Genomic DNA, 13,744 nt, shown 5'->3' on the forward strand with positions numbered 1-13,744 from the left:
CGTACCCATATAGTATAATGTTAACATGGAAATTTTGCTACAAATTGATTACCAGCCCGCCTCACCATACTTTTTCACCATACTAGCCTGCTTCACCATACTTTCATATAACCTGCCGCTCCTAGGCCGTTACATACACAGCATGTCTATAATGCCTGGTTCATTTTCGTAGGACACTTACACATTCAAAACCCTACGTCAAAATGTACTGTATTGGCATATAGCCTATCGGATTTATATTTAGTATCTGTTCTGTGGATAATATTCATTCAACCATACGATTTTCATTGGAATTTCACAGTTTTCCCTTTAATAATATTTCAATCCTTCAAATACTTTCGTACTTTACAACGTTTTTATCAGCTCGTATTCTTGTTTGTCCGGTTTTGTCCAGTACGAATCTTGCAATCGATTTTTAACTAACTTCCCGACTAGCTAGACATTTGAATTCGTTTTCAGTTAATTCAGTTTTGTATGGAAAGTTATTTCAGAAAAATCCGTAAAAAGTAGAAGACTATTATTGGTTGCTAAGGGGGTGGTCCTCGCAACTAAATTATTAATATATACGTGTGTTACTATGGAAATCAAAATGAAATGTCAAAATGACATTTCAGTATTCTATATTTTTTTGTTTGTTAGTTATTTATTTACTTCATATCAAGTACAAGTTTGAGCATATTAAGTATAATAATTCAACAGAAAATTTAAAGACGTTGTATATAAAAAGTTCTTTTTATCTTGTAAATATTATGAGTAAAGATTGTGAAAACGGTTTGTAAAACGTGATTTATTAATTTTACCTCTAAAGACTTGATGGCTGCCAGCTTCTACCAGGAGATTCATTAAAGAAGGTCTTAGTTGTTATTTCTCAAGAGTCAATCGTTTGAATATCTAGAGGAAATACAAATTAGGAAAGTGCATACTGACAACAACAAAAAACTTCTCAAAATTATAAGTCTTCAGGCATAAATGTTTAACACTCGGATTCAGTCTCGAGTAGTGAATACGAGAAGCGCACTAATCAGTGTTCCCATCTTTTCAAAGTGTAATTATAGTACAGAGCCTCCAAAATTATAGTATTTGGAGTAAAAATATAGTACGCGTTATCATCTGGTTGAAAATGTATAGGTTTTTTTTTTCTCAGAAAAAAATAACGGAGAATTTGAGAAACTCCAAGTCCCCTTTTTATTTAGGAGGTACCTCTTTTAAATGCTTATCGAAGAAATTCAAGAAATCTCATTTTAAACCAAAGTCAAGAGATTTTTTTACGTTTTCGAGCAATTTTTTTCCAGTTCTCCAAATCTTCTTATATTGCGAAATTATAGTACTTTGCACCAATTTATCGAACGGAAATATCGAAATTTTAGTACTTTTTACATATTTTTTCCGATATTCACGGTTGGCAACACTGGAAAGGATAATAATAATGGAGTTCTCTGATGACTAAGCCTGCGAGTATAACAAAACTCTAAGCATATAACACGTATTTTCTAAGGCATGTGAATTAAAATGCTATTTCAATGAGATTATGAAATGGTGTCACCTTTTCGACCTTCTAAAGGACACCCTGTAACCATTGACAACCCGATACTATGAATAAGAAGATTGAAGATAAGTAATATATTAGTTTGTGTAGAATTATAGAAGATCAGAAGTTAAATTACGTCTGATAAAATGATTCGAGTTAGAAAATTTATGAAACGGAAAGCAATAATTCAGTACCTACCTACACTCGAGCAAACGCTTTAATAAATTTAATTATCATTCGAATTTAACGCTCAGAAGTAGTACACATCCAATGTCATAAATTAAATGTTATGTATTTAATTAATTAATTAATTATATGTATTATGAATGTTCATGTATGTGACAGGTTTTGAGAGATTGGTGTTACATTTGATACAACGGTATTTAATTAACAAAATGCATTGTAACTCGGAAGGCATTATTTTCTTGTATGTGACATTTAATAATAATATGATGTCTGTGGGTGTTGTAAAATAATATAAAATTTAAATCAACGCTTTCAATATATTATATTCTTTTCTTTTCAAATTATAATAATGCAGTATCTTTCATATACTAAGTATTACTCCCCTCCGTAAAAAAAGAAATACAATTAATCTTTAGGTAGATATCTACTGTGAAATATAATTATAAAAATAAAATAAAAATATTGATCAATATCTATCTATCTACTTTCATAAATTATGAATCTAATTTGCGTGACAGTCAATTGAATTAAGATAAACAACTGAACCCAACCTAAAAAATGCTGAATGGAGATATTGATCTTCAACATGTACATGTTTTTAGATACTTTATGATTAATATAGTTGGTCCCTTTTCACTAAGTATATAACATTTTCCATAGAAATATCACAAGAAACTATTTTGCATAAAGGAATCAACAGGTGATTCTCTTTTTTATTATTCCATATTACTTTCAAAGTCGTAAACTATTTATTTATAATAAAATATCAAACTGCAAATAAATATTTGCATATCTTTAGTAACCTAAGCAAAATGACTTAAGGTAAAGATAGAGTACATCAAAGAAACCTTGACCTCTTGCCTTTTCTGATACTTTGATACTGACTATGACAGATACTTTGCAGTTGGTTATTTCTTCATAACAGAAATTTAGACGTTTAAAATATCTCTCTGTTAAACAAAAGAAAAATAATGTAGGTAAATAAAATGGGAACTACACCGAATGCAACTTGGAACTCTTTAGCAAATTGAAATTCGGGATATTTAGGACTAATTACCATTCATAACTAAAAATACCTAAAAACGTTAGTTGGGTCCTTTATGTTTATATCTAAATTACCTAACTGTTTTCCAATGCAATTTACAATTTTTCAAAATATGGCATGTTTAACTAAATTGATGGACTGTTATTCATAAGGTTTATCTTTTGCAATCCTGGATTATCTATTATTTTCTGTCACTATCTTGACCCAGTGGCGGAATATATCCAATTAGTTTCGATCATCCAGGTGTCTTCTTGTCATTAAGGGATGTATACGAAATACAAAGTAATACGCCTTGTTAGTAACTTGTCCGGTATTATATTCACATGCCCAATTCAATGCAGTCTCGCCTTTTTCATTTCTGTATTCTCGTAATAAATAAATACCTATATTGAAATTAAAAATTGAACTAGTGTAGATATAATATGTATTATATTTATATTTCTTACATTTTTAAACACAACAAACACCTTTCAATATATTGAAAATGAATCATAAATCAAGCAGAGAGTATTATTTTCTTTTTACTAATTAAGAAGTGTTTGTTCGATGAATAAAAGTGTTGAACAACAGAATATCTTTTACGGTTTCCGAAGCTTTGATGTTACTTTCCTCTGTTGTGACATTTATTCCTTTCTTTTCTTACTTTTTAACGAGGCATGTTTTTTTTACAAACAAAGCCTCCAACTGCCTAACATCTCGTTTTGAACACAATACTTGAGAACTTTTTAAATTGTTTTATTATTTCAGATAAGTATAAGTAGGCTTGCATAAATAAAATAATGATAAATTTGAGACAAGAATTTATTTATAAGAAATCGTGCAAAGCATTTTTTTGTTTTCCAACGTATTTTATTATTCGATAATACTTATAATAATTTATTATGCTCAGTATATTTTAATATAATTTGACAAGACAAATATAGACCCCTCCAAACCAACCCACCCATCACCACACTTGGTCTTAATCAAGCGTATCACGAGGCCATACGTCTGGTCTGAAGGATCAGCACGAATGATAATATCTCAGAAGCAGATACCCAATACTGAGGTCGTCACGCTCTCAAGTGAGCTTGGACTGCGTTTACTGAGTTGATTTAATCTCATTCATTGCTGACTAGTTAATTACCACAACTCGGTCACTGCTAAAGACACGCCTATAAATATAATATATAATACAAAAACCTAGCTAAATAATACGGACATACAAAAACTATGTGAAGAGATCTATAAGACACCGCATTTTATTAAAATGCAATATAATTATCCTTTGCGGCCGCCAGGTCGGACGGCCCGATGGGCTCAACAGCTGGTTGGACCACACAAGCATCTCTTCCCTCCCGGAGCACATTCTCGGACATTCCCAGAGGGTATGGTTTGCATCCTGTGGTTCTCCGCCACATGGACATGTTGGCTGGTAAACAAATTCAAGCCCATGGAGCTTGGTAGTGAATCCACCATAGCAGTACAATATTGATATTTCATATAAATAAATCATCATCATCAGCCGGGGTCGATACACTGCTGTATGAAGGCCTCTTTTAGCTCTCTCCACTATTCCCCTCCCTTTGCATTTAAACTAAGGGTATCCTACTTAATTACGACAATTTTAACTTGTAGTTCGTACATGAAACGCTTATCAAATTGCGTTACAATGTTGGTTATCGGTTTTGTATATTAAATTAAGGCATCAATTAATTCCTAAATTACTAATTGACGTCAGGGATATAACGTACCTACTTAAACTTGTTAATAATTCAATAAACTGTATCTCTCTTATTCAACAAATAAGATAAAAGATTTGAGAATGTAATACTCTATTACCTACATAAAAGTATAACCAATGAACCGGTAAAAAGAAATGTTTTAGTTAAAACACTTTTCGGGATTAAAAAGCATACTCAGACACAACGTGGATCAAATCTTTAAATAATTTTCAACAGGATCGATGTATGTTGTAGTTTGTAGTACATTTTCTCTCAAACACCATAGAGTAATGTGATATATGTGATTTCATTTATATGTATGTTTCCGGTTAACCTACAGTGTCATAATTTAAATAAGTCAAATAACAGTAGAAAAGGTAAATTCTCGGTAATAAAATGGTGTTCTCTGGGTGGGTTATATCTGAGGGTTCAGATTCCAATCCCGCCAGCTGGGTTATATTCACGCGTCATTTCTTTCAATCAATATGTGTACCCATCTTTATTTAGATAATGGATGTTCCTAATGGTCTGCCTTTCTTTTCGTCTGTTCCTACTATCTGAATAGAGGATAAACGAATAGTATACAATCAATAGTAATATAAATGGTCTGTTAAGTTACTGCCATCTCAAACTAGAGCAAACACACTAAAACTTGAAATACATTCCCTGAATTGAAAGCTCATTATGATTAATTATAATACACTTTATGTGACTTAAAATAAACAAAACGTATTAATTATTGAAGTCAAATTTTTATATCAAAATTTCATGTTACAATAGTTTAATCGTAATAATAATTAGTTGCTTAATATGGTATATTTTTTCTCATTGGTTCTATAGTCTAATGTGGATCTTAGCCACGTGATGAACAGGTTCCTTAATATTTTTTTACGACCAATGAATGTTAGCCACTTGCTCAACTTATAAGGTCCATGCTCTGGATACAAACATAAATATTATAACTATTATTAATTTGAGAGCCGCTTGTCAATGCAACAATACTTTTTCATCATACGTTACAGAATTACATAGAGCTCACAAACGCAATATATAATATTATATATAGTGAATATAGCATGTATTACTGAGATCGCAATCCAAACCAATGAGCGATTATGCCTTCTACCAATTCAATTAAAATGCACTGCCATGCATTGAGGTTCTAGCAATACCTCTAAAGGTTTAATGCTCCCTCTTTACAATAGTCCAAGTGAGGCAAATATTAGCGCCTTTTGGTTTAGATAGAAACACCGATACTGTATCGAAATACGGAAAATATTTGTCGATCATGGTCCACACAATGCGAATGTCGCTCTTTTCACAATAATAATTGTGACCGCACCCATTTGCCATGGTTGGGCAATTATGAAGACGGAGCATTATACCTTTTTCTAAAAGTCTGATTTTGTGTTCATGCATACAAATAAATAGACAAGTTTTACTTATTATTCAAGTATTTTACTACTATATTTGCTAATCGTATTATCGTAACTTTTTGTTTAGTAGTCAAAAGCTCAAACAAGCATATGCACGTCCAACCCCCGTTAGCTAATTGTATAAGCACTGGAAATAATAATAAAAAACAATACTGGTACCGTTTTTAAACAAAAGAAGTGGGTGCTTTTGAAATACAACCGGTCATCTGAAAGTCATCGCTGTACCCCGTCCAAAAGCTCTAGAATGTCATTTGCAAAAGGATTTCCCGAGTCACAAAGCTCGCGCCTCGCCGTTAAAAAATGTTAAGGACATACAAAAAATATATGTCCGTGCACAATGTAATGGGCCCCCGGACAGCTCGGCCCACGGGCTGCCTTCGATGTTGACATTATTCTTTCAATTTTATCTTTTTCATCTCACATAACGATGAGACCTTTTCGTTATATTTTCTCGTCTTCTCTTTTCCTGACATTTTCCGTGACATGGATACCTGATATTTCATTATAGTTTTTATTTACGTCACATATTTGGAGGCAATCATGGAGTGATGTTTAACATTTTAACTAAATAATAATAAAATATAAAACAATATGTATTTGATAAACATACCTACATCCATTTATTTTGACAATATTTCATAAAATTTCTCATCCCTTATACTCAATTATTATGACATACATTTTTTTCTACACCATACCTCATAACATTGACAAAAATATTTATAATATTGATTAGGTACACAAAATCAAATGTAAAGTTTTGATACTTCTTCCTAATAAATTACGTTATTTTTGACAATCGGCGTTTGTGTTTTAATATTGAAGGTATCAATTATTTTATTTACTAACCGGCGTCAGGATCACTCAAATTTTTAGTTATAACCCACTTGCACGTGCTAATAATTTAATAAACTATTTTTTTTATTCAACGAATAATTCAAAGATTTAAGAATATTGACTGGAGTCGAACTCGTATCCACTCGATTTTGGCCAATGTGCTTTACTAATAATTAATCATGTGCGTTATCTTATTACGACGAAATTAAAAAATTGCGTTAATTTTTGTTAAACGCTTCAAAATTTAAAAACTACTAGTAAATTTCTACATAATAATTCCGCATATATACCTATATTAAATACCAAATTAAAGACATACGAGTAATATGATAAATTATTATTAATTAACTACAATCTATGCTGAATCTCTTTTATTCGTTTTTCAAAATAATTCCATCAAGCAGAAACATAATAATATGTAATAATTTAATCACTAAAGTAGGATAATATGATGCATTATAGAGTACACTATATATTTTTTTTTTATTATTTTCCTTAGACCTGTGGATCGACCATGCTAGTTCAACACTGTCTCTATTGTGATATGTCTTATTTCAATCTAGGTGCAAATGCATGAGGTTCGACAATACAATTTTTTTAACCGATCCTCGCACATTATTAATACATATATGATTGAAATACATTACATTAATATTTCAAAAAAAATTATTTTAAAACGTTTCATTTATATTATTTATAATGGCATAATATTGGAATCAAAATAGTCGACCAATAATATTTTTAAATGTTTAAACTCTGTAAGTGTAAATATTTTACTATTTTAAAATAGAGCTCTCCAGAATTATTAAAGTAACAATTACAGAATTCAATGAATACAGATTTGAATGTCAATGAATACATTTGTTAGCTTCACAAAGCCTACAGGTACAACATATCTAGTCTACTACTAAATTAGGTTTCTATTATTAATTCATTTTCATTCAACAACATACAAAAACGTTTAAAAGGTATATATTATTTCTATTCTTTTATAGAAAATGTATTAAATTCCTTTCAGGTTTAAATTATTAAACGATTAGTTCATAAAATATGTACACCTTTGTTAATTGGCTCAACAATCCGGCGTGAAACTTACCGCCATATCTGTCAGATCCACACAGTCGATCAAAACACATCCATTCGCAGTATTTATTCTGTACTCGACCATAATATGTCTTAGGATTGTAGAAGGGAGTGTAGTGATTCTTATGATATAGCAACGTAATACATAGAATGTAATTTAAAACATTTTATTGTTTATTTATATTTCAAATTATTTTAATTAATCATTTAAGTAACAGAAAAAGTAAATAAGTTTTTATATTTAAAGATAAACTGACAAAACAATTATTGAACCCCTAAAAAAACATTATTTAATTAATTCTCTGTTTGTATAATTCAATAGCCACAGTTTTTTTGTTAATCTATAAATTTTCTAGAAAATAAAAATTTATATTATTAATATTATTGACCAAAGGTACTTACTGGAATTTGAATTTCGATGGTTTAAACAATAAAAATACTATACTCAAGCGGTATAAAATCGTCCATTCTGGGAACAATGGTAACGTATTGAAAGTATTAACTAATGTACATAGTATTTGAAGATGCCGAAAGGCGAAACCCAGGTCGCCAGAAACGACTCAAATGGAATAGTACAAAACTTAAATCCATTAGAAAAATCTTTAAATCATTTTTGTTTATATCGAACCGATCTTCAGTATCATTTATGTTTGAAAGTTTTTTTCCCCTAATAATATTGACTGAGTGAATAAATGTTTTCCATCGCTGCATTAATAGACGATCGTTTCGGCCACAACATGTGGAAGCTATTAAATGACACAGCAGTATTCCAGTTGCCAAACAAAAGAACCTTTGCCACTTTCGCCAATTTTATCGCCCACCAGAGTAGACTTGAAAACAAAAGCAATTAGCGTTATCACCACACTTTCCACCGAGTTTTCTATTGTTTTAACAATAATAAACTTACAAATGAATCGAAACCGATACATGGATCTCAATGACTAATGGTCGAATTATTTGCTTTGAGCATAGTTTTATTTTATGGCAACAAGTGACAATGAATAGATGCCCCCAAAAGCCTTCCGATTAACCCGTTGAGAAACGTGTAAGTAAATTATATATATTCGACGATAAGCGTAATAATATATTCCTTGATAATTACTACCGCTATGAACAAAGAGTTTGAACTATAAATAGACCAGCAACTCCCAATTATTTTTGTTTGGTGGAACCTTAAATCATTTTCTTCACCATCCTTAGTAATTAACGACCATACTGTTTAATTAAGGAATATGTATATTTGGCCAGCAATATGCGGTTACATTTATAGTGACGTTTAATCGAAATAGAGAATTTTTCGATACGGTTTTTGTATTTGACATTATTGGTGTTATATTCAAAATCCTTTTAAAGTTACATGGATCTATAGTTATACTTTATCCTAGTTAATTTTTCTATATCTAATTTGAATACGATTTTTTATACTTACGTCGTTTGGTCTATAAATGCATCATAAGATTTGTTCTTTACCTCGTCGAAAAAGTAAAATTTTCATGCATGATTAAAACGTGCCGATACCTCTTAATCATTATTTATAATCCTATGGAAACCTTATAAGCGGTATTATTTTAGTTAATAATTATAAAACATACATAATTTAAAAACACTTCTGAGAAATATATAACCACTAGAAAAAATCTTTTAAAAAAAATACGGCACCCAGCAAGTTCGAACCTGCGCTCCCGGGATTTGCGCTCATATAATTTTTTTCTTTTGACCATGTCCGATCCTAATATGATCATATGGGCCTCCACAGAGTGGAGGTTTGTATTGACAGATTTTGATTTTACGAGAAATGGATGTCAGCCACTTGCTCAACCTATTAGTTCCATACTCTAACTCATACACAAATTGAAAAACAATATGTGTACTTGCCAGACCCAGGATTCGAACCTGGGACCTTCGACACTATAGACCGGCGCTTAAGCCACGTGGCCATCGTGAGTGCATATGCTTTTACCACTAAGCTATTCATGTCCTATCTAATTGCGATGAATTTAACTAATAGTTTTTACAATACTGTCTGATGCCCTTTCTAAATTGCGTTACTTATCGGCAATCGGTTTTTGTATTTTAAATCAAACTATTGAAATACTTTGATTCCTAACTGGTGTCAGGATCATTCAAAAAACTTGTGATAACTTGCACTTGCTATTATTAAAGATTTTAACATTCTGTTATTGAACATACATAATTTGAAATGTTGCCCAGCAGGATTTGAACCTGCGCCCCCAGAGATTCGGCATCATTAGATTGGATGCATTTGGCTTAATTAATAAAGCACAGTGGCGCGAATCCAGTGGATAGTGGATATGGGTTCATGTCCCGTTGGACGTCGTATTTTTCTTAAAGATTTTTTTCTAGTAGGTATATAATATAGCTGAAGTGTTGGTTTATTGGTAAGATAGTATGTAAAAAGGTCAGCACATTGATTTTTAAGCAAATCTGGTGCAATTTTATAGCTTTTTGTTGGAAAATTTAAGACTGATCGTATCAAAAAACGCTAGATTTAACGCTATATATGCTAGATGCGTATTTTGCAAGCTAAGAAAGCCTTTCAATTGGTACCGCTGATCATCATACAGGGTTAAAATAAACATTCTGAAATAACGCACCTAAATGCGTTAGTTCAAAAATAACTCTAAAATACCCCTTGTCCAAAATAAGATGATTCATATGGGGCCAGTCTTGTCCCCTGGTGGCAATTTTGCGAATCACTCGTCTCTTTGATGTGTAAATAACTCTCAACAAAGTTTTCGTATGTCAATACAGACGCCATTGCCTGAATTTATTTGCCACTCTCACAGACGTTCAACTTTTAAGCCCCTCTGTTGTGAGACTTTGCAACTACTTCTTTACTTATGTATGTTTCAATAGCGTAATGGTTTGCGAGCAAATAATACATGCGTGAATAACTTTGAATTATTATCCCAGCGTGCTGTACTTTTAATCTTTGTAAAGCCATTACCATAATACAGATTTATAAATTTAAATATGAAGAATTAATTATTAAACAGGTACAATATTTTTGGAAAAATTTATAGAAATTAAAACGATTGTATTTTTTTTTTAAATTAAAATAAAAGTGATCTAATTAATTACCTTTGGTTATGATTGTTGTACTGCACTATTGTGTGCAGGAAAACACTTCATTTATACCAGTGAAGATACACTTAATAACAGTTTATTAAGATGGATAATTTTTATATTTGATAATATTTTACATAATATATTTATTTATGGTAGTTTATCGCTATACAAAACATAAGTGTGACGCAAGCCAGACTGATATATTTTTTTTTTTGTTTTTGTTTTGCTGTGCATTTGCTGGCCACTTTTGGGAGTTTTTTTATTAAGAAGTTGCATTCGCACGTTTTCTTTCGTGATATTCTTTCAATCGTTCTGCGGCTGATTTTGTCAAAATTGAGTTTTTGATACCCACTAGTCAATACAAAACACTATTTTACGTCGCGCAAGTCTTTCCTGGCGTTTGATCGCGTCGTTCCCATTGTCGTATTCTGGAGTCGTGAATGACGGGAATTTCCATTTCATTGCAGTTTTTACACATCGAGTACAAATTAAATTAAAAAACGTTTTCACATGGAATGGTTGTTAGTCATTCGCCCACCTTAGTAAGTTCTTGAACTAAAAACACACATTGAAAAAATTAATTTTTGCAAGCTGCGGGAATGAATCCACAGTTTTAGAAAAGGCTGCATTACCATGGCCACAGTAGGATAGATTGGGTTTTCTACAATGGGACACATGGGAAAAATCCAAATCTCATAAAAATTTTGGATTAGAATTCATACAGTTTTATGCATTTTTCTTTTATTTAATAAAGTCTCTCTAGTGTGTATTCGGATCCTGTTAGTACTATTTTGAAGTTTTTCGTTTTGTGCGGCTTTTCCCAATTTACTTAGGTAAAAAATTAAGTAGGTACCATAAAAGTAGTGTCTCCAACAAATTTTCAATCATACAAAATATATCAAACATATCAATGATAATAGTTTGGAATTACGATAATTAAATTATGTTAAATAGAAACTGGAAATTCAAAAATAAATAAAAGGCGCGAATCACAAGAGTTCCCTGGAGCGAATATCATATACTTTCCAGTCCGTTGTCTAGTGGAATAAATAACATGTTTCAAATTATATTTCCAAATTTAACAACCTCTAAATTTCGACACGGACATCGGACAGGCATCGATTTGAACAAGGATGGTTTTCATATTGTCTCTTAATATATTTTTACGATGTTCAATTATTTCCCATTTATTCATCCATTAGGTGTATGCATTAGATTATACATTAGACCCATATACGCGTATAATGTTGATTTAAAAAATTAAATGTGACTATTAACTAATGTTCGCTCCATTTTTAAATTTTACTGTTTATAACGTTTTGTTATGCTAGAGCGTTATTATGAATTTACCATTATCTACTTATACTATACTTAACAATTTACCTACACATTTGTTATTTTTTCTAAACGGCCTTGTGCTAGTTTAGTTATACGTAACATCCTTTAAATATTTTGCCTTAAATATCTGATTGACCTCAATCAAAACAAAGTTGCAAACGATGCGTTCTGTTTGCCATCAATCTAACAAATTGATATTTGCACATAACTAATATTACCTATTACCAATCCAAATATTATGTTATAATTATCAGAAAACAGAAATTGATTCCGAAAAATACTAACTTATTGATGGTCTCATATTTATTTTAAATAAAAACAACCATTATTGAAATATAGAAACGAATTTATAGATCTACCCATGATATCATATTTGGGTAAATAATTTGTGACGTTTTTCATTTTTCAATAATTAATGATTATTTGTATGCATTACTAAATATTTACTTTAAGTTTCACAAAATATTTTTCATTCGATAGCTATTTCGATTATCACACCATGAAGACTATAAAAATAATCACTGCTTACAAAAAGAGACGAGATCTTCTTACTTATTCACTCTAACAATCACTAATTCAGTATTAAAAAAAAAAACAAAAACAACTATTACTTATATTTTGGATATCAAAATGTTTATTAACTCATTATAACGAAATTTCTTACAACGTGTGAGAAAGGTAGCCATAGAGAACTTGGAAAAACTACAAAAGAAACCAATAAATATGAAGGCAGATAAGAGTATATTGTGAGATGTCGTCAATGGTGAAACTGTATAAATGGGACAAAAGTGCTGTTCTGTGGGTGAATAATTACTGAAAAAATACAGTCATACAGTAGAACTAAAGAATTACAACGACATGCTGAATGTTCACTGTTAGATGTTAGATGAATTTTATGTTGGGAAGAACAAAATGACCTGGGATAGGTCTTCGTTCAGCATCGAATCGACTCCGGTTGATGATGAATGAATGAATAAGTTTTGGAAAATTACTGTTAGCCAAGAGTAGACTTTTTTATAATTTAAATGTTTAAACCATGTCTATCAGAGTAATCTAGCCATATACCGTTATTTTATTGTATACTATTTTAATAGCATATTTACCAAAATACCTATCGAATAAAAAAACTACTTTATTGAATTTATTAATAATATAATCGTCACTACGTCTACGCAATGATACTTAAATGTATAATATATCTCAGAAACATATTATTATTAATACAAATATTTTTTTCCTATTATAAAGTAGGTTGCCAATTTTTATTCGTAGATATTTTTTAACTGTTTAAAAGGTCGTTCTATTTATTATTATTCAATGAATATATCGATCCAATTATAGTACCGACTTCAATGTATCTCCGCCCACCTTTCCCGTACTTTACGTCCTTTCAGATCTTGAAGATAATCATAACCATCTTCAAACAACTAATCACACGCCGCTACAAAACCTCATAATTGGACAAGACTAGACCCTAAGGGTTTATCTTAGAAATGGC

At 30.9% G+C, this 13,744-nt stretch overlaps 1 protein-coding gene across 1 annotated transcript in view; it reads left to right on the forward strand.

Moving 5' to 3' along the window:
• sif (guanine nucleotide exchange factor still life) overlaps positions 1-13,744 on the forward strand; it is a 386,622-nt gene that overhangs the window by 226,794 nt on the left and 146,084 nt on the right. The gene's annotated exons all lie outside the window — the stretch shown is intronic.

This window comes from Rhyacophila brunnea, unplaced genomic scaffold (assembly GCF_057557595.1).
Source record: "Rhyacophila brunnea isolate RB1 unplaced genomic scaffold, BYU_Rbru_1.0 scaffold_3, whole genome shotgun sequence".
In the NCBI taxonomy this organism is placed as follows: Eukaryota; Metazoa; Arthropoda; class Insecta; order Trichoptera; family Rhyacophilidae; genus Rhyacophila; species Rhyacophila brunnea.